At 36.8% G+C, this 27,451-nt stretch overlaps 1 protein-coding gene across 3 annotated transcripts in view; it reads left to right on the top strand.

The window, feature by feature from the left end:
- The first annotated feature begins 779 nt into the window (after window positions 1-779).
- Window positions 780-27,451, top strand: part of LOC149775806 (nitric oxide synthase, salivary gland-like) — a 180,725-nt gene continuing 154,053 nt past the window's right edge. The window contains exon 1 of one of the 3 annotated variants that reach the window (XM_089944272.1): window positions 780-1,041. The gene's annotated coding sequence lies outside the window, so the exon portion shown is untranslated. Of the gene's footprint in view, window positions 1,042-13,711; window positions 13,846-22,541; window positions 23,142-27,451 lie in introns of those variants that run through there. The other 2 variants (XM_089944274.1, XM_089944271.1) reach the window with 2 other exon arrangements.

The following is a 27,451-nucleotide window of genomic DNA, read 5'->3' as shown; positions in this document are numbered from 1 at the left end:
CCACCGTGTTTACAGACGTAAAGCTGGAGCTAGTAAGGACGCAGATATCTTATAGCACAATTTCCTCTAAAAAAAACCTTATATATAAGTTTACTTTGAAAAAGAATGAATATCACTTTTTTGTAAAGTGCTTGCAATTCTGTAGATCATTATATACAAAGCTCCAGTCGAGCTTTCTATAACTGCATTGGTTGTTATTAGGAAATTTATTCATTGTATCGTCTGATCTTTGATGATTATAGGTCACATGCTGATGGTGACATATCCTTATAAAGTTAAGCCTGCAATTTTATTCTATGGTATCCAATATGGACCAAAATTGACAAAATGTTGCTTATGATCATACTTCTTGCAGGTAAATAAGAATACTGTAACAGTTAAACTGTCTGGAAATCAGCAATATTTCCATAATAATAATAATATTTTTTGTATATTTATATTTCTTTGCCAATTTTGCATTTAAAATTAATATAAAGTTAAATAATAATTATTTTGAACTTTTAATGTTGTTATTTCGCGGATTCCCACTTTAATTGCATTCGTGTGTCCCATTGGATCATTGGATCCTTTTGTTATTTAGTTGCTTTTTTTTGGAAATATTCTGCCTGTACAAGCGTGGGCATCACTTATCGAAGGTAAGTTGCAATTTATGTTTATTATAATACATCCATGCTACCATACGTAAGCTGGACAAATACCGCGACAGTATAGAGTTGTTATCGTATGGTTCATTAATCTGGGTCAGTCATTATATGCTGTTTTATTTGCATGTACGTGCTTCAATTGACAAGGAGGAAAAGAGGGAGTGTCATAGAAACTTTAAAAATTATAAGTAAGCGGCAATAGCAAAAGTTTTAATATGTACCGATAAGAACATTAAGTACCACGATAATTCAGCATTCCGGACTTCAAGGTTTCTTTAGAAAATTGATGTTGTCTGTCTTGAAAATATGACAAATGATGCTATTAGTAGTGGAAGAATATGCTACAGGGAAATATGCTTGTGAAACATGTGGACGGATAAATGATTCCTTCTGACCGGTAAGTATATTATTTGTCATTAATGGTTGCATGTACACGTTTAATTCAGCTGGGACACAATAAGGTAAACATTGAAAAATTTTGCTCTCCTACCTTTAAAAGTCAAGATGTTCCCTAGCTTTTAGACAATTTTCTTTTTGTTGTAATTTTATCGTTTTATTTTAAATCTTTTTCTTTCGGGGGTGGGGGGGTGGGGGCGTGTAAGTTATTTGTTTATATCCTCCAAAAACTATATTGTTAAATATCCATAAGTGTCGGCGTTTGTTGGATCGAAAAAAATTCCACCGGGACAAGCATAAGACAACAATGATTGCGTCCCTTGATAAAGTAGTCCTTAGCGCGATGACACCATGATTGAAACGACTGGTCTGAGATAACCCACAGTGGCTCGTTACAAAGAAAATCAAGGGATGGGGGTTCTAACCTGTAACAATATAACACAAGGGAAGACACCGGTCCGCACCCCTCAGTAGTTTCAACACTGCTAGTTTATCCCAATTGCGTCTGCTAATTTCCAACTTAGGCCAGTCGTAATCAAGAATAGTTCAATTTTCAAAACATCTCCACACACTTCGTTCATTTGTGACATAATGGTTGTAGTTGTAGTTGTTGTAGGGTTTAACGCCATTTTTCAGCACAAGATAGGCTATACATGGCGGCCAGTATTAATGGTGGAGGAAGAACCCGGAAAACCCCCGGAAAGAACCACCGACCCACGAGAAGCTACTGGCAAGCTTTCTCACATAACCACATTAGCCGAATCCGAGACTCGAACCGACGCAGACAGAGGAGAGATGGCAGTGATCCGTAACGGTGAGCGCTTTAGACCACTCGGCGTGACATAATGGAGAAAATGCAAGAATTGTTCGCCGATTTGGACGTTGGGACAACAGCCGTCTAGAAGTGCCGTTTTGCATTCAGATAGTCTTGGATTTCACCATTGACCAAAAGGTAAAGTCCGAACAAACTCGAGTGCGCAGTTCAGCGCTAAATACAATCAGACAATAGCAAAGAAAGAAATGGACAATTTTATTGTGCCATGGTAAAATTAGATTAGTAGCGTAGATATTGCTAATTATCTGAATGTTAAATTGTGTTCAGTATTTTATGCTCACTCGTACTTTCGTGTCAAACATTAAAAATAGCTTTCAAAAATAATGTTCTCTCTTTCGATTTGTAAACCTATTAAACTACAGAGTTAGCCATTTAATGGTATAAAATGTGGTTTAGAAGGTCTCTTTAAAACCTTTGTTATCCAATCCCATTCTTAGCAAGAAAAATTCAAATTTGATGTTGGCAATAAAACGTTTGATTAATGGCGTTTATCTGGCTTGACTATTACGCATTTGGCATTCCCCTTGCTATTATTTTCCAGTGTCAATGCAGTTCTTGGCTTTGACTGGTTTACAGCTCCTTGTGATCACTCTACTGAACCCTGGCAGTAAACCAGTGCCAATTCTATCGCTTGGAAGCAACCAGATTTACACAGAATATTTTCGGCTAGAATGAATGAATAAATGTGGTTTTTTTTCTAATTTATAAATATAATATGGAATGTTAATGATACAGTCTATGTTGCATAAGTTGATAAAAAATAATAATAATGAAGGATCCGCCATTTGAACGTACCAAAGATTTATAAAAATGGTACTAAGAGCTGCCTTGCCAGGCGTTCAGAACTAAGAGGTTAGTGTAAGGACTGATCAGCTTGGTGTCAGGATAATGTGACTGGGTTGGACATCATACTACATGTCTGCAGCATGATGCCTCAGTGCTAGACATTAATATAAGCTGTCATAATACAGACATCGTAGCGATATGACAAAAAATGTTAAAGCTACGTTCAAAATCCAAATCTCTCTTTAGCACACACACACACACGTCTTTCGTACCCACGCCATTTTCTTGTCAACTTCATGGAATGATTCAATACATTTTATATACACTGCATTTTTTTAATTCACTGGCATTGTCTTACCCAATACATTTTAGGTCTATTACATGTTTTCTTTCACTACATTTATTCGTCTAATACATTGATCGTCACTACATTTTAAAACAATTTCATTTTTTTTTCCCGATATGTATTCCTTGCATTTTTCTCTCCCAAAGCATTTCTTTCATAACATTTATTGCTTCAGTATATATATTTTGTTCCAATCCAGTAAACATTCTTGCACAAGACAATTGTTGTTTCACTATATTCTCAACTCACAAGATTATTGTCTACTGTCGCTACATGTTTCTTGTCCCCATATCACCATGCCCAAGGATGAGAGTTGCATACATACATACATACAAATTACACTAATTTTAGTGCCAAAGTGGCATTGCTACAACTGTTGCTAAGATTTCTACAAATATTTTTATCAGCTCAGAAGTTCTAAGTTCGTGATATTCATACAATTTGAGGCCTTTGTATGCCGATCTTTTATTTTACAAGAGCAGTGTATCAAAGTAGTATTATAATGACTGTAAAATCAGAAATACCGTTATTTGATTTATTTGCAAAGAAAACAACAAATGAAGCGACTTTTTCAAGTAAAACAAAAACAAAAACACCATCAACACCCTAAAAAAAGAAGAAGAAAGAAAAAAAAACCCCAAGATATCTAAACTTACAATGCACGCCTTTTTGATTACCTGCAGATAAAGCCAGTTCAAGTTAGGTACACAGAGGTACCGAGCAGATAAACAAGACTTTTGTGAGACGACCTAATATACCTGATTTTGAAATTTTATTTCCTGAGCCAAATTTAGTAATGTAAATTATCAGATAAAAGACAATTACAATTCCCATTATCTGCCAATTTGACTTCCTTGAGATAATGCTAATTCGATTCAGGTGATATACGAATACCTGACAGATACAGCTGGGTAACTATGTAACCTGAGCTAATTTCGCTTTCCGTATACATAATTATAATTTTTAATCAGTTTGGTGGACTATTCAAAAGAAAATATCCGATAAAGAAGGTTAACAATATTTTAAACCTATTTCTGCAATGATATTCTTGTAACAAATAAGAGGGATATTTAATTTATTTCAGTATGTATGAGGAACACGTTCACAATTTTATAGTAGATTGTAAAGGCTTCCGGCATGAATTGCACCCAGCTGCTCATGTTTTTACACATAAGCTCATGTTAGTAACCCGTCCACGAAGTAGGGAGCTCCGTTGATACACATAGTAACCCGTCCACGAAGTAGGAGTACTACTATTAGTACTACAGTTGACAAGATTGTTTGGTCGCGTTAAACGACGTTCCAGTATTCTGCCACTGTCAGAAAAATGTATTGCTTTGATCTTTTTATTTTTAAATTGTGTGAAATTGGATAAGTAAACGTTTATTAATCCAGATCGTATGTTCGGCATGAGTAATCCATATAAAACATCGAGTATGCCTTATTGTATGAATGATAGAAAGATTGTAGAGTCACTGACATAAACTACGGCATTGCTAATTATGGCTGTTCATTTTCATCGCGCCTCTTCCGAGCGGCAGTCTGATATTAGGGTTCACATACGGAATACAAATCGGTCGGATGAAATTGAAGTGAAGATACCGTAATGAAACGTTACAACCTCAACCATCAGCGATAAAATGGCACTGGTCGGTTTCAGCAGCTGTTGAGATGCTGCCATCCCTTGAATTGATTAGGTCACTGCAGTCAGTAATCAAAAGCTGATTATACTCTCAATAGAATCTGTCTAAGCATCCAATCAAATGCAACAATATTTGTCAACATTTGGTTGATATACAGCTACAATAATCGCGATACCATGCAAGCGACAGAATTTTTTTATTTTCGTTAGGTCGGATTGGGCTAGGATTTTGATTGAAATACTATTTTTTTTTCTCTGAATAAAATAATATTTTTCGTTCTTATTATCATCCCCATCTGTCCAGTTAATATCTCATAAGGGAAAAAAGTCCTAAAAATGGAACAACAAAAAAAATCCTCCAGTCTATTTAAATCTCCATAGTGCCAGCTCTTTTATAATTTTTAATTTATGGTAGTAAATGGTGAGTGCTTCAGTGAACACAGTTGTGGAAGCATACATTTAAGTTAGATATTGTTTTAAATAAGTTGACCACACTACCCAAGATGTCTCCTTTACTGGATGTTTGTATAGGTATTGATGTTGGATCGGACCACCTCTGTAGCCATCTAAGCCTATGGTCTGGCGCTCTAGAATATGACAGATCTTTTCGCCAGCAGGATTTTTTCTATCTCTGGCTAATGCTCGCCACTGGTCGCCAACCTGGTCGTTCTCCAAAAATCCTTGACCTTGTTGCCAACTGCTGGTCTGAGTCGCCGACTGAGCGTGGTCTGAATGACACTTTCTCCAAGATCGACTGGGAGCCGGGCAGAGACGACGAAATAAGACATAATTTCAATAGCAATATATATTGTTGGAATGTACAAGGTATACAACATCTCAGAGTTTTAATAACGGGCCGTGGAGCTATCTTGTTCTGTTCGACGAAAGACCTATCTCTGTCCTTTGCGTTAAGTCTTTCGTCCTTATCCTATTCAGCTGTATAGGGTCAAAAGTGATTGCTCCGTTTGGGTTGATTGCAGTAACTCAATTTTGGGGGAATTCTTATATCTAACTCTTGCTTATTCCACACCAACCTAGCAAACACTGTTGACCCGTATGTTTACTGAAGAGGCGGGATCACGTGACCAAAGTAACAAATACTAGATGGTGAAACAAACCCTTCTTACATTTAATAAGTAATGCTTTATCTTTAAATGAACTAAAATTATTGCACGTGTTTTCTTGTCATACAACCCACCAGGGCCGTAGATAGGATTTGTGGATTATAGGAAAAATTCTCCGTTATGCCTCTATCAGTTAAAAAAAAAATTCATCTCTTCGGCGGTGGGTCTCCGTCACCGTTGTGGGTTCCGGAATATTGTACTAGTTGTCCTACCCTGTCCGCGGCCCTGCAAACCACTTCTCTTAAATTATTTGTTTCAACGCACATAAGAGTGCATCCCAAAACATTTTCATGGGACATCACTGTGAAAATAAAATGCAATATAAGCTGAAACAATGACAAAAAGAATAATACACAGTTTGCACGAATAAGTTCACTCTAGAAATGACGACCTTAATCCGTGATGGTCTGGTTTGGCACATACAGACGTGTTATGATCTCCTCCACTATCAGTTTTTCGACGACTTTATCTTCTTTGCAAGGCAATATGAACACCTCCGTCGATTTTGAAATGCAGTCAGTGACCAAAAACAAATGTAAACTTTTCCATTCTTGGTTTTTGCATTGAAGCTTTTCTTTTTGTTATGGCGATTTTCGTTTCACAAAGGCTTCATATTTCTGACACCACAATCATACGCTTTGCTGTAGTCGACCCAATAATAACCTTTTTTGATTTCCTAAATTTTTCTGATGCCGAGGTATCTTTCACTGCGCAAATTATACACCATAATAGAATATCGTTTGTTTTTTTGGTTTTTTTTGTCTCTTGAAACAATATCTTTATTGTGACTTTATCCCCCGTCAGCTATTTCCAATTGGAACGAAGTTTGGTGTTCTTTATATTTTTTATTCCACAGGCTCCGGAGATTCTTGACCAATATGCCATATCTTGGGAATTCTTTGGATAGTGGACGTTGCTTGCTTTGAATCCAGTCTATGAAAACAGCAATATCCTCATCAGATTGATGATAGTTATATCACAGCTACTAACACATTAATTGCATCGATTTGTTCTTTGACTGTCATCGGAAGGACGTTCCTTCGTTTTGTACTATAGTTACCGACTGATAACCCAACTTGAAAACGACGCTGTTTACATGGGCCTCTGGAAAGGGCATCATAAATTACGATGCAAACTATCAGCACGATGAATTTCAAATTGATATTATAACAACACCTTGCTTCATTTTGCAAGTGGACCTTTAGCTATGCGTGGTCTGTCTTGATCAAAGTATTCTCTCCATATATGTTATGTTTCACACGTTCGTGACAAATACTGCCTAATATAGATCCCTTCGTGTTTTGCATTATCTTTTTCTGATTTCATTTGCAAAACGGACTGCATAAACTACAATCTACTCACATCCGTTGTCCACTGGCAGTATGACTGGGATTCCAATATCGCTCACGTCGGTGTCAATAATGAAGGACTTTCTTGGGTCTGGAAACACAAACTCAGGGTCAGTCGTCAACTGGATCTTCAACTGGTCGAAAGAAGACTGAAAACTTTCAGTCTAGACAGAAAGTTTCCGTTTGTCCATCTCTTGGTGTAGGTTAAGAGCAGATATCAGCAAATGCTTCATGAATTGACTCTAGTATAAATAGGTTCATAGGAAACTGCGAACATCTTTGCGAGATGATATTGCTCAAGTCGACGAGGGCGGAGATTAGTTTTGTATCTGCTTGTCTCACCTCCTGCGACATAATATGTCCCAATCATTTGACCCTGCGGAAACAAGCACCATTTCTTGAGCTTTAGTCAGCTTCTAGCGCCATGTTAAAGACCTATCAAAAACTATCCTCATTATTTTTGAACGTGCGTTGAAAGATTAGTCTGTTGTCCAGGCAAACTAAACATATCTGCCATTGGAGCCTAGTCTGAAAATATCTGCGTCAGTCCCAGGCTCATCACTGAGAGCGTGACTAGTATAACATTAAATCCGTATAGATCTTACCTGATTGCAGATGCCGTCCTCGATAGGTCGTTAGGCACCAAATCTACATTCCAGTATCGACTTATGTATGTAGATGTATAACGTCTAAAACCTAGTTACTCACAGGCGCTTTTCATAGTCATTCAAGGCACTGAAGTTGACGAAAATTTCTTTATGCCGTCCTTCATCTTTATTGAAACTATTGGCGACGTCATGGAATGAAAGATGGAGAAATTACGTTTATCTTCAACACACAGCTGGGAGGATTATAAAAATTATTACAAGTTATGATAAACTTTTTGAGATTTATCAGTTTTGCTTGTTGGATTAGAATGTTGATAACCAGGTAATGCTATTAAGCAATAAGATAGACAATACATTTTAAATATGAAAGTATTCAAACCCGTTATAACGGTCATCTGACTTGTACGGTCACCCGGTAACAATGACCATTATGATTTTCCCTCGGCAATTATACTGCATAATCAGCGGTCACCTGTCTTCTGCGGTCAGAGGCCACGTATTTCTTAACCAAGTAATGGTTTCATCGTGCTTTTCAACCAGTAGCTTGCTTCAGAACTGTATGTAAGCTGTCAATAAGTAATTTTATTTAGGAGCCATTTATATCGATAATGAGATAAAGACATTTGTTTGTGTAAAAGAGAGAGAGAGAGAGAGAGAAATGAGTGTATATACATAATTGTAGTTTACTTTATTTGATGGGTGTGTATTTAAATTATCAGATTGGTTTTATGAGACTTTAAATTTCAAGCAGAGTCGGGTACTCATAAATGCCCAGTTATTTCTCTACAAGAGAGAAGATAACACTATTGTCAATGGGAAGTCGAGAAAGCCAAGTGAGAAAACAGTATCCTTGTGTGAAACCTATTTCGTAATATTTTGTTATTTTTTCTTGTTGAAAAACAAATAAACTAAAAAATGAAACTTGGCAGTATACTACTACTGCTAATAATAATAATAATAATGCTATTCGGTTCATAATGCATAAATTTGTCATGAACAAGCTGGAGAGCTAAACCTGCCAACAGAGATCGCCTGTCGTAAAAGGTCACATTTGCCTTTTCCCACGAGTGTCTACTCTAGACATGCTTTTACTGTATGTATTAAATCTTCATATATATGTTCTACAACTAAATTCGTGGTCTCGCTACTTGTTCTCTCAACTTGCTATTACGCCAGAGATATACATTTTCCCTCCTAGTAAACTCGGTTAGGTTTTGTGGTAGGAATCTTTGCTTTAGGGCCTCAACCAACTCAGCCCTGGACTCATACAAATGTACTGTGCTTAATTAATGTGCTTGTCCTCTTCGTGCAATCCAAATACAGCTTTTTTTCGTCTTCTATCCAAAGGTTACATTTATAAACCACTGACAAAGGTAAATTAATCCAAATGTTAGCAATGTTAGAAAAACTTCATTTTCTAAAACCTTTTAGGTTTGTGTATCGCATAATAGTCTTAGCTTCTTATGATGTGTCACAAGTATGAAGATAAACGTCCAAGGGTTTGGTAAATATTAGCAAATGAGACAAATTTAATTAAAATCGTAACTTTTATCTTCTGTTACTGTAACCTTGACCACAGTATAAAATGACGAAGCATGTTGCAGCAACAATTAACTTTGCACTGATTCATGTCAAGTATGATAGGAATATTAAAGGGATTTCGAAAATATATGCAAAAAGCGAAACTTTAACTATCAGTCTAATAAAATGTTGAAGCTGCCGCCGCCCACAGAAAGGTGACTAATATGTCGCATTTAACACTGATGTCAGCTCGACAAGAAAAGGTTTCATTCCTCACTTTTCAAAAGCACATTACATCCACGATAACTTCACTCATTCATTCACAAACCCCTTCAATGCATTAAATATTGTTCGCGAAAAATTTTTCAGGGAGGAAAGAAAGAAAACTCGACATCAGAACGTGCAATTATTTAAAACAAATGTATATGTGTAATGGTAGGAGTAGACAGTGAAGCAGAAAATGACTGTCATTGTTATTATCCAGGCCATAACTATTACTAAGTAACCAAATACGATATGGGACCTGTTTTAGGACAAAACACACACTGGCAAAATCGACTATACAAAACCAGTGGTTCAGGGTAATAAACATAATATTATACTTAACTATCTGTATTTCCATAATATGCGTAACTTCGCTTGTTAAAGAAAGACACACACACACACACACGCACACACATACACGATAGTCTACATTTTACTTTGTCAAAGGCGACTTTGGAAGTACATACTTATTATTAAAATGAGCACGCGAAATTTGAGTCAGTGAAAAAACACCACTGATATGGTTAATTACACATACATGAAAAACAGTTTTATGTATATCGTGTATCAAGCCATTAATAAGAATTCTGAAAGATAGAAGAAATGGTCTATGTCTAGAGGTCAAAGATTGTTGCTACTAAAATCTAAAAAAAAATTGTCAGTTGCCCTTAAACAACTTCTGAATTAAAGTATTATGATAACAAATACCATATACTACATCATGCATAAAACCTTTGGAAGAAATAACAAATATTGACTAAGCCATCACAAACTCTGGCGCTTATGAAAAAAACAGGGATCAAGCATGAAACCTCAGGAGTGGAGAACTGGTGGGTAGGTGTGTTATCGATATCTCAAACATAACCCATACCATGAGAGATTATGTCTCTTTTGAATAGGATCGTAAACTGTAAGTATATAACTGGATAATAAAGTCTCAGATGGAGCTCTATTGCTTCTGTTATTTTAACTTCGTGGGTTGCTCTGTCTCTAAAGGGAATTAACAGTGTGTGGCTCTCTGGCCGTAACCTGAATCTAACAATGTGGGCTTCGATGGCCTCTAGCTAGAAATGAAATGTTAAAACTACACCAACTATCCAACACGTCGTTTCCGGTGACCAACACCCAGTCACCTACTGACAAACACCCAACACTTACTATCCATCACGTCGTCATGAGTAAACAACACATAGTTATATAATAATTAATACGCCACACTTACTATCCAACACGCCCATGGAGTAAGCAATATCCTACACTAACAATACAATAACCACACTTACAAACCAACATGCTTTGTGTTACCAATGCCCGTAGCTACTAAACAACGAACTAGTAGGAATATGCACAAACGCGCGTATCTGTAATCACACAAAATATAGTATGTAAAAGAAAAGGGAAATTTAATTACACGCTAGCCATACAAACATACTGTATTTATATACTATCACGCACAAAGATAGGAGTGTTCACACGTACACAAACATACTATCACACGCAGAAATGGGATGGGCAAGTTTTAGTTATGAATAGATATATTCCAAAACATATATACTGACAATGATTGACTGGTGTATCTTTTCTAAGAAATCTGGTCGCCCTAAAAAGGGCAGTTGGAATGGTTAACCAAAACAGGTCAACACAGGTGGCGCCTCTTTCCTGTTCTTCTTCTTAGGTTTCTCCTCACTACACAGACATACTCCAATACTCTCTTCAGGCGCAACCGCCGTTCCACATACACTTTTTTTTTATTCCACATAGCAGTGTGTATAATTTTCGTGACGACCCACGATGACTTCACACGCACTGGATAGTCTGGACTTAAGAACATAATGGAAAAATTGCTGATGACTCCACGTTCGTCTACGTCATAGATTATTTGAGAACACAAGACACAATATGTGTGTGTGTGTGTGTGTGTGTGTGTGTGTGTGTGTGTGATTTGGATTTTTAACGTAGCTTTATCAATTTTTCAGTCATATCGCTACGATGTCTTCAGTGTGGTATTTTTTAGTGATGGCTAGCACTGGGGCATGATGTCGCAAACATGTAGCATGATGTCCCACCCAGTCATATTATCCTGGCACCAGGCCGACCAATCCTACCACTAACCTCTTAATGCAGAGCGCCAAACGAGGGAGCTCTTTGTACCATTTTTGTAAGTCTTTGGTATGACCCGGCCGGGGATCAAACCCACGATCTTCCGCATCCGATGCGGACGCTCTAACAACTAGGCCACTGGAGCGGTTCGACACAATAGGCAAACAAGTCTCTATATGCAATATACGGGAGGATCGAAACTGATTGGGAGGTTCCACCAATCAGAAAGAGTGTTGCATATATTTAGTCAGGGAATGTTTTCTATTTTCCAAACAGACTGCAGCTGAAGCGTGATGCCACTTTCATTATATATAGACAGTGGACTTTCAGGTCGTTCGTGGAGATATCATGTTTTGAGGTCCTAATCTTTCGGAGGAATAATACGTTCACGTATATCGTCATCAAAATAGTTTCGATGCTATTACTTTACTAATATCACAGGATATCTTGAACAGAGTTCCTTTGCAACGAATGTGACCACACATTTAACAACCGGGAGCACCATGTTCATTGTGGAGAAAAATATCGTGGTTTATTTAGCTTCTATACCTTGTATTCCTGAAGAAAATTAAACGATTCGATGCGATACCTGCAGTCAAACATGTTACGAGCGGTATCGCATGAAACAGTTCCAACAACAGAAAGTTATTGTGAATTAGTAACAGTGAGTTCCACTTGCAGACAGCATGTTTGTACCAATAACAAAAAGTCAAATATTTGTCCGAGAAGGAAACTCGTCCTCGTGTCCAAGTCATCGAGATGGCGTATCACCATGATATTCAGAGATCTGATAACGTACCGTACTAATTATTTAATGACCAATGAAAAAAAGTCTGGGTTTTATCCTTTTTTTACACTGAACGTTCTCAAGAAACTGGAATTCACCAACCAGCTGTATTCAGGAACGTTTATTTTACAACAGTCGTAATAGTACTATGATTTCATGGGTACGGAAAAAGTACTTTCTCTCTCTCTCTCTCTCTCTCTCTCTCTCTCTCTCTCTCACACACACACACATACACACACTCACACACAGAGAGAAACATACACATATACATACACTCACAGACACACATACACACATACACATAGGTTACGATATATACACCACTTGGATGTCAATATACTTTAAAGCAAAACAAAATATTGCATATAGGTAGGGTGCAAGACAAACTTATATTTCCCGCGAAAATCTATCAAACATATTACTAGCAGACATAATCTTAATGTTGTAAAAAGAAGAAGAAAAAACTTCGGCGTGACACAAATTTCAGACAGAGTTCAAATAAACTCAATTTCTCGTCAAATACATCCTAACATTGCTATTACTTCTAACTAGACAGATTCGCCACATATGAAAATAGAACTATGAACTGATTTTTTATACATTTTTTCTTTTCCAATATGGAAGCCTAACAATAATTTCCCCATTTTGATATTCAATCTATTTACGCATTTGAACACCGGATGCCCCTTGCCGCTCAAGTTCCCCACTATAGTACTTATCTACTTTCTGAATAGATGTGTACAGCTGTGTGGATAGATACGAAATCCGTTAAAATTTGTCAACAGTTCTAGGTCCTGATAAATAACTGAACTAAATAATAGTGGCATCAGTCACTTAAACTAAGCCCTATCTATTTACACACCAGGCAGAGCTGTACACGCAAATAAAACAGCACGAGAACTGATTGTTTACTCGTGATATCGTCATATTGTTTTGTGACGGATAATTTGGAAATGTTGAGGGACAAGAAAGAGTACGTTTCCACACAAAAGAAAGTCGTCTATATTACTAGTAGGGTTGATATGACTGTGTAAGTGACTCTAGAGTACACTAAAATCGGAGAGGGGAAGGGGGCTATGGAAAGATGAAGATAGTCAGTCCCAGGAGATTTCATGCCGATATGTGTGCCATACATATTTGTTGGAGAGAGAGAGAGAGAGAGAGAGAGAGAGAGAGCTGTCAAGATAGGATATTCGTTGGAGAGGGATCATTGTTTACTCAGGTCAGATACAGATAAAGCTTATCCCATATGAAAAGACCCAATAATGACTTGAATTTCCATGCAATCGGAAATAAGACGTTCTAAATTGTGTATCAACATAAATTTGCGAACTGGATAATATCAATTAAGAAAGATTTACCTGAAATCAAAGCAGACAAACAAGAGGGACTGAATCTTTGGGAGAGTACAGTAATACGAGTTTTCCTTGCGGCAGGAGAAGGGTACGTGTATCTTGTTTAGTTGTCGTTGCTGTTGTGGGGTTTAACGACATTTTTCAGCATAAAATAGGTATACATGGCGGCCATTATAGCTGGTGGAGGACGAAGCGGGAAAATCATGTTAAAGAATCACCGACCCACGGGAAGCTACCTTATTCGTAAAACTAGCTGCAGAGTTAGTAAATTAAACGTCATAACGTAAGTGTAGGCTAATTGTTTAAAGACATTCAATAAATATATTATATTTGCGACACTTTGATCAAAGAGGAAAGAAACTAATAGTATCTCACAAATTTGCACACTTTCATACATGACGGACTCTGTAATACTCATATTAAATGGGGGGGGGGGGCGCGGGTCGTTTGGACATTTTCATATTTAATTAATAGTAATCAAGTTTTAGAACATTATAAAATGGGGGTTTTTTTAATATAAAAACAACGACAACCATAAAGCACTAAATACGTTGCAATTAAAAACAAACTTTTAGTTAAACAGGATATTGCAAATACATATCATTGATATTATAAACACTGTAGATATACCCCTGAGAAAGTGTACACGTACCGTTACGACCAACGATATTCTTGTAGGTTGCTTGGTGCAAGTTTTAAGGTTTTCTTCCAACCCAAATTGTTTTTCTCTCACTCCATATTTCTGCGTATGTTGGCCAGTATGCATGATAGGGGAGAGGGGAACGGAAAAACGAAAGGATTGCGATGAAATTGTGTACCATGTTAAATTCATTAAGAAAACGGGTACTATTAATGCTTTTTATCGTTATTTTTATACGTCATTACTGAACAATGAGTTGAAATTCGTCGTTGATCTACAGGCCTGCACTTGAATGAATGTTTATATATTCGTATTATTGCGCCATAGGCGGATCACAATTTGATACATCAATAGTATTAGAATATCAACTTGCTTTATATCAAAACTTTAAATGATATGTTATTTTCGAATGCATATGTTGTTGTTGTTGTTGTAGGGTTTAACGCCATTTTTCAGCCAGTATTAATGGTGGAGGAAGAACCCCGGGAAGAACCACCGACCGACGAGAAGCTACTGGCAAGCTTTCTCACATACCCACATTGGTCGAATCCTAGACTCGAACCCACGCAGACAGAGGTGAGATGGCCGTAACGGAGAGTGCTTTAGACCACTCGGCCACTCGGGGTCCCTCGAATACACACACACACACACACTGTCGGGCATTTCTGCGCAACTATGGTTTCCGTCTCCAATATTGAAGCAAAATGCCTACTGAATTCGACCGATTGAGGAAAATAAAATACTGCAGTGCTTACCATTTGAAAAAAGGCAATTGTCAATAGAATATTCTGTTCAAAATAATATTAATTTTGGACACACGGGATACCACCCCCGTGTTTTTATGACTAGGGATATGTCGGCCTATTCTGCGCACAGGTTTGAAAAGATGTAATGTTTATCCGTCGGGCTACATAAATGAAATACATTACTTTCGAGTTTTTCTGTCAGCACTTCAGTCGAGTAATTATGTCAGGTTTGTAGCTAGTTTTACAAAATTCAACGTAACAATGCCAATAGATGGCAAGATATATTAATAAACTAAACCGATCTTTTTTATACATAAAAAAAGAGTAAAATTCAACATTTTATTAAAACAAAATACGCTATTATGTTGAAGAAAAGCAACAATGAATAGGATATAATATGTTTACAACGTCTTGTTTAAGGGGAAGAATTACTAAAGAATTTAGAAACAAACTATATACCGGGAATTTCTTGAGAATCCCGTTCTATCGACAAGTTGTCACGTTGGGTGGCAGACGATATTGTACGTGTGGGACAACTTCTTGCAAGATTGAAAACTTGGATTAATATGCATAATTTATTTAAGGGGTATATATTTCCATCTTTGATATGATGCATTTATTTGTATGATTCTAAAAGATACATAGTAAATAGGATTTTCTGGGTTGCAGGTTTAGGAAGGTCACGGAGAGGTTTTCATGTTGACATTTAGAAATCATATTTCCATATGCTTTTCGAGTCAAAATGTATAATACTTTTGTTCACTTTATTAATATCACTTTTTTAATTAAAGTACGGTGTTTCTTTCTTGATACAAAACGGATTTTTGACCCAGAATAGTACGTGATCCAATGTTTACAGAAATGACGTATTGTTGCACAGAATTACCCGACGCGAAGAATTAGCCATGGTGGTGTATATATATGTTGTATTTAAATATTTTAATTTTTATTCATGACTGTAACTTGTAAGAATATTTTCAGTCAAATTTTGCCTATGTGACCTGTGTCTGTTAAGAGAAGAAAATTACACCGGATTTAATAAGAGAAGCTGACTTATGTGTTGACAATTACTAAAAAATAATCTTAATAATATGACCTAATGACGTTTATGGCTTAATTTGTCATTGGATGATGGGGTTTGGACGATTCTCGAAGACTTAAGTAACTTCCCATTGTTGGGCTAGGTCACAGGACTAGGCAGGATCGGATCAAAATGAGTATTATGATCCGTCACGTGGGGTATGTATAGTCGCAATAGAAGGTGTATATAATGAAAGAACGGAGCGATCAGATTCATTCCGATTTTGGTATCATCCTCATTTATTGCATTCCTATTGTAAGTATACATTAGTGTTTTATGTTGTACTTAGATATTATTCGAGAGGAAAAACATTTGTTTGGCCAAAAAGAAAATGAAAAGCGTCGAGGTTACAAAATTTTATATTAATATTTCTAAAGGAATAAAAGCTTGAAAGGTTTGATGTTTCAACTAGCTGGCTTCAACGTGATGCTGATGCTGATTAATATTTGTACTGACCTAGAAATCGATCAGCCATATCAGACTCCGTTTTTTATATGTAAATTTGCGTGACGGTAAATTATATCCGGGATATTTCATTGTTTCAGCAGTAATTATAGGTTAGGGGCCATGCATTTAGTACGTACACATGGAGGGGGTAACTCAAATATATACGCTTGCGTATGGGGGGTGTACTGATAATGTGCGTACGCATAGGAAACGGGGTGGGGGCTGAAACCTCGATAATAATTTGTCTAATACGTAACATTCAACGTCGTTGGACTATCTGTTTTATTAAATACGTTAAGAGTATTAATCCTTTATCGTTTCCGCGTGGATTAAATACAAACCGTTCTTTATAATGGGGGGGGGGGAGCGTTAAGAGTATGTATGCAGGTGAGGCGTGTAAAAAAAAGTACAAGGAGTGGGGAGGGGACAAGCTTTGCCAAATTTTTGCGTACGTACTAAATGGCTGACCCATCTTTGGGTGACTAATAAGTGAATTGAAAGAATTATTTAGATAAAATATGCCGGCTGCTAAATTTGGATGATTTTATTTGTGCGTGGCTGTCTCTTTGTAGTCTTCGTGGTTTAAACTGCTTGGTTACAACGTTCTAAGGCTGCGAATCGAATAAGATCCCTTTTCTTTCCTGTTTGTCTTGTCTGTTGTTTTTTTTCCTCTGAAAAAGACCCAGTTAGAGTCGAAAGCACTTAGGCTACGTAGAAACCAGTTTTGAACTGTTCGTTGTCAGTTTATTGCATTTATCTTAATTAGCCATTGACACACGCGACCCTACCTGGATCCAGTGCGTGCGCGCACACACACGCATATGCACACGCACGCACACACACACGCGCGCATACACATACGCACACACACATACATACATACATACACACATATACATACACACACATACCTACATACACAAATACATACACACACACATACATATATATATATATATATATATATATATATATATATATATATATATATATATATATATATATATATATATATATATATATATATATATATATATATATATATATATATATGGCGACTTATAAACGTTCAACTTTAACATGGCTATAATTATTATGACTGGGTCCTGGTAAAGACTTTATTATATCTGCTGCTGCGTTAATAATGAAACACCGTATGCGAGTTCATGTTGGACATCTTAATATCCATCCTGACCAAGCTATTGTGGGAAGATTTCATGGGAATGGTTATTCCGTCATCAGTACTCGCAAGAATTGAATATGATATCGAAGTGCAGAGTAATCTCGGACCCAAAGTGCTACCATTCGGTGGGCTTACTTTCTAGGCCGATAAATCCGTCCTTCACCCGTGATGATATTGATATCAATATCATCACGGGTTAAGGGCTAATTTGTCGGTCTACTTACTCCCTAGAGCGAACACAAGAATGAGTAGCATGACTTAGTCATAGCAGCACTGAATAACGAATTCATAGGCACGTTTGTATTATGACCAGTTATGCGATTCGGCACAAACCTACCACTGCTACTCAGAAAATGATTTCACGGTCGGTACTGTTTCAACCAATCGGAAACAAATATTATTATTATTATATGACCTCTGTAAGTACAATTATTGTTTTCAATTTTTTCCCAAATCATAGTGGCTTACACATATAGAAACGTTGTCCTATCTGCAATCAATGCCTGATTTAGACATAGCAAGGCCCTAAGCTATGGGAAGCTGTAGAGGCCCTATTTGGTATAAAATAAATTTGAGAGGCCCTTTCAGAACGTGAAGCCTAAGCTGTGGCTTGTTTAATGGATGCCTACATCCGGCACTGTCTGAAATACAATGAACCTGCCTTGTAATCCTTACTTGATAAATATGAGGTATATCACCATTCATTTTAGAACAATAACTCTTTCTGTATCCTAATGAGAGGTCTGAAGCAAACACATTATCCAACAAGCATTATTTTGGAGTCAGTACCAAGTAATCTACTGTCTATTGATATTTATCCATACAGTTTTCTTAATTCCTACCAGTGTATTCACGGAACAAGACAAACCAAGCTGACCGTAAGCGTGAATTATTTTGTACATATGTTCATTTCCGAGTGCATGTGTAATTCTGGCATCTTGCATTCATTAGATTATGACTCAAGGTGAGATAACTCTCTGCCTTTGATATTGTAACCCAGTCTTGTAAACGTATGGAGAAATATCGCCGATATGATAGGTCTGAAATCGAATCCAAATGGACGAACACCCCCAACCCCATTATTTCAATTAGGAAGTTGTCCTCCCTCCGAATTCAATATTTAGAGAAAGAATATAATGTGCTCGCCACGTGCTTGACATGAATATGGAGATGAATGCACCATTTTCAATAAACAGCTTAATTTATATATTCGAAAATGTTTTATTTTCTTTAAACCTTTATACACAGGATGCTGAAAAATGCCTGCCCTATGCGTATCTTGTATGGACCAGATAATGAAGAAAGTGTTAGCTCCAGCATTCAACATTTATTATCCGCAACGTCCTTTGTGACCAAGAGAAAAATTACGGATCTCTTCCGTTCTTTTCTAATAACGAACTATGGAAGACATTTTAGGATATCATGGTGAATGGTGCACGTGATTCAAGGAAACAATTTACATGAACGGACATTTTTTGGATTCATCTTAGTTTGAATAACATGGGTTCCGATCGTTCTTTCTACGGTACATTTTAAGTTTTTGTGACATTTTAAAATGGTTATGCACAAGCTTGGAAACTACCTCCGAAATCGACTTCTTCAGCATGTTCACTCTTTTCCAAGGAGACATTTCAAAGTCCTATGATCGTTATTATTCTTATCCCAGTTATCCCTGGCATATGGCCCCCGAGTATCAAGCTATTGACAGAGACCGGAAAACAGGAAAATCTATTTCAGATTGGTTAGTCAGTGACGTCACTCATACAACAATGACGTCATTTCCACAACACATTCCATCCTCCCCCCCCCCCCCCGCCACCGCTCTCAAAAAGAATTGCAGCTTAGCTGGTTGCAACGCTTTTCACAACTCGACCTCTTTAGGATATATCGCGGCCATAACATTGTTTTGATCACTGGGTCGTTTAAATTGTTTTCAGCCCATAAGTGTATGAGCACAATGGCTAGATCCTACCTGCCCACTCGAATCATGTATTGAGGTCCATTCAAAACCTAGGGATAGATAACCAGACAACGTTAAGTTAGGATGCCTGTGGGCAGCCCTCCGTTCTGCCTGAGCTAATCATTAACTTTTTTCCTCATACATATTAGGTAAAGAAAAAGTTCCATCCATGTATTGACCGCTCTGATGGCCAAAGTGGCTAGAGCGTCAGCCTCGGGTGGGAATGGGGAGGGAGTCGTGTGTTTGAACCCCGGCCGAATCATACATACATACATACATACATACATACACACGCACGCACGCACGCACGCACGCACACACACACACACACACACACATACGCACGCACGCACGCACGCACGCACACACACACACACACACACACACACATACATACATACATACATACATACATACATACATACATACATACATACATACATACATAACGGTCGTAATGGGTTTTTCTAGTTCTATGCAGACTAATTTTGGGTCTAATAACGTCACAATATGGTGGACACACTTGGGTCTAATAACGTCAAAATATGGTGGACGCACTTGAGTCTAATAACGTTAAAATATTGTGGACGCACTTCAGTCTAATAACGTCAAAATATGGTGGACACACTTGAGTCTAATAACGTCAAATATGGTGGACGCACTTTAGTCTAATAACGTCAAAATATGGTGGACGCACTTTAGTCTAATAACGTCAAAATATGGTGGACGCACTTTAGTCTAATAACGTCACAGTATGGTGGACGCGCTTGACCTCATAATGTTCAGCATGACTTTCATATTTGCAATCCATAGAATGTAATTTATACAACTGAATCGTTATTTTGCACAGTATTTAGAAGTTTCTGCATTTGTATGGGAAAATATGGACGATATTTTTTTTCTTCTGAGTAATACTGTACGACTTTGGGAGTGAAGTATTAGTCGGAAGAAAACGAGTTCATATTTAACAGTCATGATTAATGACGATCATGACATCCATCGAAAACTCTACGAAGTAACATTTTGTAAACTATGCAAATGCTCACATATCATACCTGATCAGTTTGTAGTTTTGTTCAATTTTTTTTTTCTTAATTTAATTCACACTCTTGTTTTGGGGGACGTGCCTTCTCACACACTAGAGGAAATGCATACCACAACTATAATAATTATATTTCAATTAAATTCAATTTACATCTTATTTATGTATCCATATAATGTTTATTTAGAATAAGTATGTAATAGCAAGTACTTTTCATTATCTGTATACATTATTAAGACCGAAATACTGATGATACCGAATATATAAAGTTTGGCGGATGAATACTTAGAGAAAAGTAGGCCTACATGCGGTGAAAGTTGAGATGAAGATGAGTAAAATGTAAAGAAGCATTTAAGTAATTTTATAATGTTTATTTCAGGAATGTTTTGTAATTCTCTTTGCAATTATCAGTACCGAGCACAGCAGTATTTTCAATATGGAAAATTGTGTAGCCACCGGGTTAAAGGAATCCAAGTAATATGACTCCGTCAAGGGACCGGGTCGACTGGAAGAAAACGAATATGGTATCTCATTACCCGGCATCGTGATGTTTGTCACGTACATTGTAGGCAAGACCCAATGTACACAAAAAAATATAATGCTCCTTGCATCTTGATTAATGTTCATGTAACAAGATAATTACACTGCTAAAGCTCAATCCCAATGGCTTGATCTGTTACACGTAGAATGACTTGATCTGTTACACTTGCAATGCAATAATAAATTGCCTATTTTAGCTCATATAAATGTATTTTCCTTAAAACAGTTTCTCCCCTGAACAGTAAGATGGCAGTTTTTTTTTAAAGTTAATGATATATAACCTTAAACTCGTTACCTACTATACGCGATATCTGACTATACCCCACCCACCCACACGTTAGACCAATACGTATTACCAATAGCCCTTAAATAGTATGCCCACCTGAGTGCAATAATGGGCTTATCCGTTGACCTTGCCATTTGTTTGTATTCGGATAGGAAGCTGGTGTCGAGGTTGACAAGAATGGTGTGTTTGGGCTCTCTGAGCAAAGGTGTCCATCCCAACAAAAGTGTAACCGGAATTACGGCCTTGTTCACGCGCGAAGACGGTTAAGTTGGAACGAATCTGAAGACCTCCATTCCGTTATCTAGACCCAGTTTATACACTACATCTAAGTCCACCATCTTTCTTCATTTGAACAGATAGTAAACCCCCCTGTCGAAGAGGTGATCTCAGACAGTCGCATCAAAACGGATCAACAATGATTAAAGTGAAACGTGTTCCTCGTCGGAATGGTTTGACCCTTCACTACAATCTTTTAACAGGATTTTGCTCCCATCCACGTACATCATGAACTATGCATGCACACCACCTGACCTGCTTTATTTCATCTATGCATACGGCTGCACTCAAACATGCATCTATGCAAAAGCATGAATGCATGCATATATACATATATGCATACTAAACAATTTTACTTACGTTCTGATTTACTTGCATGCATACTACATGCAGATGCGTATAAGTGTGTGTATGTGTGTGTGGTGCACACCTTCACTAACACTTACGAACTATTTAATTGTGATTTTATTAAGCCTGTTCATATACAAGAAAAAGCTGAATAGGAATCACTGTTGCATATCAGTTGTTTTCTACAGATTATAACCTTGTCATTCGATTTTGCATATAAATGGAAATGACATCAACCTTTCCAACATACTGTCCGGTGCGTGTGTATATTTAGGCAACAATTTATCTTGACTACATTTTACTTTTGTACATCTAGGGCGTAGTATTTTCGTGATCCATTCCATGATAGAAGAAGATCGAGGATAAGTTGAAATTCCCCAGGACATCTTGATCCCCCGGTGAAGTTTGCGTTCGTACCCGATTTGCCTGCGAGGCGATAAAAGACATCAAGAAATTGCAGAATAATGTTAGTGAATTGGTTCAAGTGGATTTCTAAGTACCTCGAGTAGACTGGCTTTATTGGAAGTCGTCTTTTATCATAGTTCTAATTTGTCATGGAGTTGTTTGTCAACGGGATATGAAAGCATACGGTCCGGGATCAGGTTGGGTCAAAGTTTTAAACCCACAGATTTGTCGCCTATCTCTCAATGACTGGTCCTAAATCTTCTCCTCAAAGCCTGTGCGATTATATTAAGGAATTCAGGAATATGTAAGGACATTCTAAGAACCCTTCGTTGCGGCGTCCCTTTAGACGTGCCCGCCCATAGTTACCCGTTTGTCTGCATTTAAAATAATAATACATTGACATGTTTCCAGGAGGCACAAAATTTTATCGGTAAGTCAAGATTTATTATTAGATTTAAACTCAAACTTAAGACAAGGGACGACAAGAAGTGTTGTCCAAATCCAAGTACATTGTTTAGTAAACTCAAATTATCTCTGCTCATACAGGTGGATCAATACAGTGATAGGGCTTGTAGTATATTGTTATAAAGTTAAACACCATTTTTCAGCACAAGACAGGCTATACATGTCGGCCAGTATAAATGGTGGAGGAAGAACCCGGAAATCCCCGGAAAGAACCACCGACCCACGAGAAGCTACAGGCATGCTTTCTCACATACCCACATTGGCCGAGATCGAGACTCGAACCCACGCAAACAGAAGTGAGATGGCAGTGGTCCGTAACTGTGAGCGCTCCAGACCACTCGGCCACTATGGGTCCTTAGCTTATATATATATATTCTATGACTTTATTTCGTTTCATTCCTTATATGTATGTATTTTATCTTTCGTATTGCCTATCTGTGCAGATTAAATAATAGTTTGTTTTTTTTAAATTATTCTGTCTGAATGAGTCTGCACTAGAAATATTTCAAACTCTATCTTCTGCACGTTAAAAATGAATTAGAAGGTTATATCATTTTATTTTATTATTATTTTTAATATCTGTTCTTATTGCTTGGTTGGTAACCATGAATTTGTCACAGAGCACTCATTGGTCCTACATTCGTAGTAATACAATGAATATAATTTCAAAGTGATTCTTGATTTCTCTCAGATCAAAATTCAAGCATTTCCTTAACTTCATTTTTGTACAAAATTATAAGATGTACAGTTTTAAAACAATACAGTGAATTATTTTATCTTCTGTTGTTTCAACTACTTTTGACAAATTCACAGTACTGTCATAGTATCAATAGCCTGATTAGGCTGCATTTGGGGAATTTATTGGAACCTTGGTCTGATTAAAGTTTAACCTTTGACATTTACTTTTGCAAAAACATTTCCTGCTAAGACAACAAAACGTTACCTTGTAATAAGTACTTTAAATTTGTACTAAAATCAATACAACATCACTAAATTAGGTAGTTAACGCCCCAGATTATAAAAGTTCAGCTAGTGAGTGTAAATTGTATGGTCCTGCAATACACACAACGTTGTTTCCTTCTGTACTTCGAGAAAATACTTAAAATAGGCCACAACTATAATTGGTACATGCAAGAGAGTAAAGAGAGATAAGAGTGAGGTTTTAAAGAAACTGTGCTGACGTCTACGACAAAAGTATTCTAACTACATACTACATTTATCTGGTCGCTATTTCAGCTTTCTCTGAGCTGTCCAACAAGATATATCTCGGTGTTATCCGTAATAAAACTTGGACCATGATAATACACTGAGACATTGGGTAGTGTTGATGCTCCCTGCAAGACCAACTGTTATTATAACATGTAATGACCGCATCCTGACAGTAACAAGTCTTCTCCGTGTGGGAACATTTAGTTATTTGAACTTTATCCAACATTTCAGTTTAGTTACAATTGCACACGTAATATAAACTTTTCCGAACGGCTCACAGTGACTCAGATAGTATATTAAATTCACTTCATCTCGGGGGTGGCAGAAAACAGATTCTTGCACATGCCAAAACGGAAATTAAGCCAAGATCATATCGGTGCAAGGAGAGCGTGTATATGTTGCGCAATTGAGGTTAAATACCTCGACTGTATGATTGTGCGAAATCATTTTTGACAACGACAAGTAGAACTTTGGTAACTAAATATATACAAAATGTGATGGATAATGTGTGGTGGGGAGGTGCAAGGTTACCTTTGTAGTTTTTTCTATTTGCATTTTATTAAAACTAATGACCACTCATTACATGAATATAAATAAATAAGTAAATAAATAAAGAACAAGTATTTGCTTTCTTGTGCAAATGGAACCATTTCAAGACCTGCTTGAAACACTCATGCCTCAGACGATCATATTGCCTATCTCAAAGCATCTTCAGACTCCCATGATCTAAGCGGCTATGTTGCCAATCAGAACAGCCTCTGCCTTTTCCTTCAAGTCGAGAAAGAAATCTAGGATTTAAAGCGCCACCATTAATAATTATACTCTAAACAACATTTCTCACATAGCACAATATGGTGATGACCAAAAAAGAATGGCTGGTTTCTGCTGTCGTACAATATGTGGTTCACTCCAGATCCACCAAACACATAAAAATTCGGACTCGTAATTCATGGGTCGGAGATTCGATACTCACCCATGCAAGCCCAGGTCTGAAATTCGATGCTCACCAAGACCAGCCCAGGTCGGCTGTCGCGGTGTGTCCTTGGAAAAGGCAGTTAGACCTCATTTCCTCGGCATGATGTAACCAATATCGTATTAAATGTGCCGTCTAACAAAGGAAGAATAAAGACGCTTAACTCATGTTAGCCATTCCAACGTCCAAGCAGTAGAAAGTAGTACTGTTAAGCTCAGCTGCCTGAAATAACGCATCCTAACTATAACGGTAGATAATACATTATTTCATGGTAATTTTAATTCGAGAAAATACATTTTTTCATGCTAACTATTACATTAGAAAATACATTCTTTAATGATGTCTATAACCGTAGAACATTTTTTTCACGTTAACTATTACAATAGAAAATACATTCTTTAATGATATCTATAACCATAGAACATTTTTTTCATGCTAACTATAATGAGAGAAAATACATTCTTTCATACTAAATATAACTGAAGAATAGTCTTACATGCTGATTATGATGGGAGAAATTTAATTCTTTCATACAAACTTTAACAGCAGAAAATACATTCTTTCATACTAACTATTAAAGTAGAACATTCTTTCGTATTAATTATAACAGTAGAAAATACGTTCATTCGTGCTAACTATAACATTAGAACATTCTTTCGTGCTAACATATCGTATCATGACATATACGAAACACTGTATAGAATCTTTTGTACTTTTTTTATAATGATAGTATTGTAAGTGAAGCGAATATTCACAGGGCCTACGTAAAAGAAGGGAGTTTGAAACAAAATCAGTCACTGAAGAAATCTATTCCAATTTAAACTTGATTCATATTTAATATTAACTAGAATAACACGCCTTGGAATTATCGCTTTTTAATATTTGTACAAACACTTTGTCAAAACCGACCCAGTCAGTATTAAACGCATTTCTGAGTTTACTAAAGCAAATTCGCACTGATGCGGCATTTGAAACATCATATTGAAAATTATGACAGGTAAGCGCATATGGTTCTTAAGGAATTTTGAAAGATTAATTTTATTGCTGTTTTTTGAAGAGATATATTCGTAATGCGTACCAAGAGAACGCTGAATTTGCTACCCGTTTCTCTGGGACTCCTATTTCCAACCAAATAATTATTCAGCTTTAATGTTATTGTATATTGGGGGGGGGGGGGCTGTGCACAATATGCAATGAAGGTGCGCAATAGTACCATTATACCGGTTTATCGTGGTATTTTTCCTGTAGTACGTAGCACGGTATTAATTTTTTCTTCACTTTACTGGTACTTGGGTAATTTATGTCAGTAAGGAATACACAGAAACTCCCGAGGAATCTTATTATGAATTTAAAGATATTAAACGTTATCATATTTCATGACAAAATTATTGTATTTGTTAAAACAACTGTATTTTTCACAAAGTAATTGTATTTTTGAATCCTAATCACACGTTCGACGCGTGTCACGTGTGCCTGCATGGAAACATTTCGGTTTAAAAAGAAGCATTAAAATAAGTAATTTTATCCTGTATTGGTGTTTTCGTAATAGCTATTAATTATTTCTCTAGTCCGCTAAATATTTTCTCCTTTGTTGTGTTTTATTTTTACTGCTGCTCTCTGATAAATATCTTGCACGGGTGTTGGCATCCCGCGCAAAGTTTCCCCGCATATTATATCATTATTGTAGCTAGTAAATTATAGGCTTCGGTGTCAACACTTGCTGTTTTTATCAACAAGCTCTCCACATTAATTTAGCACAGTGTCTTTTACAGGGTGTCAGTTACAGTGTAAGTTTAGTCATTCCACTTTAGTTACGGTGTGTAAGTGACGACTGAAACACAATTAACATACACGCAGAAAATTAATGTACTATAAGACGCTGATCATTATCATAAAAAGGGGGTGGGGCTGTAGTTATTTTTTGAGCCGATATATTTTCTTTTCTGTTATCTCAAAATAATTATTTTCTTCAAATAATAACATATATATAGCATGGTGTTGATTGACTGTCAATCATAGCAAGATATTAGTTTCTGCTATTTGAAAGCCGTAAATTTACCAAATCAATTTCCTGGTCTCAAATATAAAATTAG

Source organism: Sinohyriopsis cumingii, chromosome 19 (assembly GCF_028554795.1).
Source record: "Sinohyriopsis cumingii isolate HCF-2022 chromosome 19, ASM2855479v2, whole genome shotgun sequence".
NCBI classification, from domain to species: domain Eukaryota; kingdom Metazoa; phylum Mollusca; class Bivalvia; order Unionida; family Unionidae; genus Sinohyriopsis; species Sinohyriopsis cumingii.
Note: the sequence above shows the minus strand (reverse complement) of the source record. Positions and strands in the feature narration are given on the sequence as shown.